This window comes from Myotis myotis, unplaced genomic scaffold (assembly GCF_014108235.1).
Source record: "Myotis myotis isolate mMyoMyo1 unplaced genomic scaffold, mMyoMyo1.p scaffold_m19_p_18, whole genome shotgun sequence".
Lineage (NCBI taxonomy): Eukaryota > Metazoa > Chordata > Mammalia > Chiroptera > Vespertilionidae > Myotis > Myotis myotis.
The window spans coordinates 5,281,891-5,285,500 of NW_023416322.1; the positions used below are offsets into that span (position 1 = coordinate 5,281,891).

General features: G+C 46.0%; 3 non-coding genes across 3 annotated transcripts; all 3 read left to right on the plus strand.

The window, feature by feature from the left end:
- The first annotated feature begins 65 nt into the window (after positions 1-65).
- On the plus strand, positions 66-137 carry TRNAE-CUC. The gene has a single exon. It is a non-coding gene; the product is annotated as a tRNA-Glu (tRNA).
- Positions 138-1,647: 1,510 nt separating this feature from the next.
- Positions 1,648-1,719, plus strand: TRNAG-UCC. The gene has a single exon. It is a non-coding gene; the product is annotated as a tRNA-Gly (tRNA).
- A 1,601-nt stretch (positions 1,720-3,320) lies between these two features.
- Positions 3,321-3,393, plus strand: TRNAK-CUU. Its single transcript has one exon. It is a non-coding gene; the product is annotated as a tRNA-Lys (tRNA).
- The last annotated feature ends 217 nt before the right edge of the window (positions 3,394-3,610 follow it).

Here is a 3,610-nt window from a genome sequence, read left to right on the forward strand (position 1 = left end):
TAACTAGTTGAGACAATGTATACAATTTTGAACTATAGATTATTTACCAAGAGCTAGAACCACAGTCCCTGGTGGTCTAGTGGTTAGGATTCGGCGCTCTCACCGCCGCGGCCCGGGTTCGATTCCCGGTCAGGGAACTTCCTTTTTTTTGTTCCTGCTACTCTTAAGAATCCTTTTTAATGATTGACATTGTTTCTTCCAGTCACTTCTTCCATCCACCCAAAGCTGAAAGTTTCATAATTATAATGAAAATATTTTATGCAAATACAAGTATATGCATATACATACATACATTCATACATACACACACACATATTTAAATATGTCCCCCTTCTTGCATAAATGACAGCAATCTATTCACGCCTTTCTGCACGTTTCCTTTTCACTTAACAGTATATTTTGGAAATAGTTCCAGATTAGACATGGAGAACCTCCTCATCCCATGGCACATAGGATCCCATTTGATTGATATTCCACCATTAATTGAACAAACTTCCTATTGTTGGACACTTACTATTTTTAAACCTTTATTATTGCAAACGATACTGCCATAAATAATCTTGGACATGTCATTTTACACGGGTGTGGAATAAATGTCCAGGAGTTCAAATGCTGCAATTTACGCTCTCACCAGCAACACACAATGTAAATATAATTAAAAAACAAAACATAAAATAACAATTCATGTGTTTTCATCAGTCAATCTTTTATTCCTCCCTCTCAATTTTTTTTTTGTCTTACAAGTAACATCTGTATAGATATATCTTTGTGTATATCCTTAGATATTTACTTACGATAAATTCATAGAAGTATCACCTTATACCATCTATTAAATGGATTAAATAATTAAATGCAAGAACTGAAACAATTAAGAGCTAGAAAAAGTATATTAGTGGGTAATTATCTTAATATTGAATTAGACAAATAGTAAAGGATAAAACTGACATATTACTTCTGCCCATCAGAAAGTCCTATAAATAATTAAAAGACAACCAATAAACTGGCATAAGTAAGTAATAAGAAAACTTCTTATTACTTCTGCCCATCAGAAAATCCTATAAATAATTAAAAGACAACCAATAAACTGGCATAAGTAAGTAATATATAATATAAACACACAATAGAAAAAATAGACAAAGCATATAACTTTGCAAGTCTAAAAATGAACAGATAACTGTTATTTATGGAAAATGATCAACCTCAGTAGTAATAGATTAAATGCAAATTACAATGAGACTCCATATGTTTACCCTGCGCTTTCTAAAGGTGAAAAGAATGACGACATCCAGTTGACCGGTGTATTCACTGAATACTGAAAATTTAACATGCACATATGTTTTTAATTGCAATTTTACCTTTATGTATTTGTCTTAAGGAAACACTCTCAAATGTGCAACCATATGTATACAGAGATAACTCCCAATAAAGTGCCTTAACTCTAGATGAACAAAAGTGGCTTTCCTTAAACATGTGAAATAATAAAAAATACTACCAGAATTTTCAATGTGATCGTAGGAGAAATTCTAGAGAACTTTTTTTCTTTCTTTTTAACATAAATCTCAAAATAGCAGGAAAATGGTGGGAACCGAAGCTTGGCATAGGATTCTTCATAGGAAAGTAGGTTCAGAACCCCGCTGCCTTCAGGTTGCGTTGGTGGTATAGTGGTGAGCATAGCTGCCTTCCAAGCAGTTGACCCGGGTTCGATTCCCGGCCAACGCATTCGGTTTTCTTTTCTCAGATACACTATTTACCTTTTTGTTTCTGTTTTTTTGCGGAAGGCGTGTGCTGGGTGGTGGAGGGTTAGGGAAAATTCTGAAATAGAGACTCGTCAGATTTGTTTTTCCCGATTCTCCGAGGTGGTCTGATTTACTGAGGGGTCAGAAGAAGGAAGTCAGCTCAAGCGCCGGCGTTGGGGAGGGAGAGCGCGCCCAGTTACTTGCAGCGGTTCGGGAGCCACGAAAAGTGAAGGGCTGGGTAGCCCCCCCGCCTCCCGCAGGCACCAGCTCGCTTCTCTGCGGTCCCACCATTCCGGGACAGCAACCTCGATTCCAGTTTCTAAGCTGGAGATGTAAATGGGAAAATCCTTCGGGCCGCCCTCGCACCTTTGGGGAAAGAGAGCAGTGACCGGAGGAGGGGCGACTGGGAACGCCACTCAGAGCTCAGTCGGGACCGGGGCGCGCCGCCCAGCAGAGGGGGTGATGCTGGTGCCGACAGCGCGGGATTCGGGGGCTCAAAACCACATTCAGATGGACGGCTTGGAGGTTGCGGAGTGGAAGGATTTGCTTGGGATTCTGACTTAGGCGCGTCACCGGAGCGAGGCAAGTAGAACAAGCAGCAGGGGTGGTTTCCGATCTCAAAAGACGCCGGGCTGCTCTGCAGGGGACAGGCCTGAGCGGTGGGTGGTACTCGGCGCTGCGCTGCAGCGACCTCTGCTGGAATCCGAGTCAGGCCGGTCATCGTAGTTGGCCTTGGCGTCTGAACTTCCTTAGCCTTTTAAAAGTTAAACGAGCGAGTTTATAATCGGCTCGAGGCGGTGTCGCAGAACTGCAGCCTACGACGGGGTGAATGATTGTCTCCCACTCAACTCACTCCGCTGCCCCCCTCTACCCCACCCCCACCCCCACCAGGTGAACTCCACCGGGTGAACCCCACCAGCCTGGCGAGTAGCCTCAGGCCGGGTGCAGAGCGCTGGGCTGTGACGCAGGCGCAGAGGGAGGCTCCCTTCGCCGGGGAATCGGGAGCTCAGCTCCCCTTCCAGGGTTTGGAGAGGAGTGAACCCTCCTTACGGCCCCGCACCCCGTCCGCGTAATCTCGGGGAGAGCTATGCACGTAAGGAGAGTGGTCTTTTACTCAGGACACACACGATTTTAGTATTTAAAACCAAACTCGTGCCCTAGATGAGCAGCGAATTGGACCTATTTTCCCAGTGATGCGCGAAGCCCCCCATTCGGCCTCCGGGTTGTCAAGATTAGGGGAGAAGGCAGAGGGGCGGCAGCCCCAAGGTCCCGAGCACCCGTCCCCGCGCCGCTCCGACCCCTGCGGCTGGTCGGCGCTTCTCAGCCTCAGAAGTCGGTCCCAGGAGCTGGATTCTCTAAGTGACTCGGTCCAAAGGGAATTTGCAGAAACATTGAGGTTTCAGGACCCGTGATTCCTTCCTGCGCAGCCCCCCGTCACTCTCTCGAAGCTTCGGGTTCCTCGGCCCTGAGTTTCTGTTGGATCCATACAATTCAGGACCTGAAATTTCTTTCAGATTGCTGCATTAGACACTTGGTCTCTGGAATGAAATTAATCTGAACTTTCACAAGCCAACCCCCGGAAGTGCCCGGCTAGCTCAGTCGGTAGAGCATGAGACTCTTAATCTCAGGGTCGTGGGTTCGAGCCCCACGTTGGGCGTGCTCTTTTTCCCGATTGAATCCTTTTTTTAAAAAAATTGAATAGTCTCTATTCACCCCAAATTTAGCAAAAAAAGAAAAAGATAAAGAAAAAGGGGGAAATGGAGTTAGGACGGAGAGGGCGGAGCCAGGACCAGGGCAGGGAGAGGAAGCGTGGGCAGCTGGCTGGGGTTGCTGACGAGCTGAACACGGGCGGCCTTGGGGAGCGCTGCGCCCAC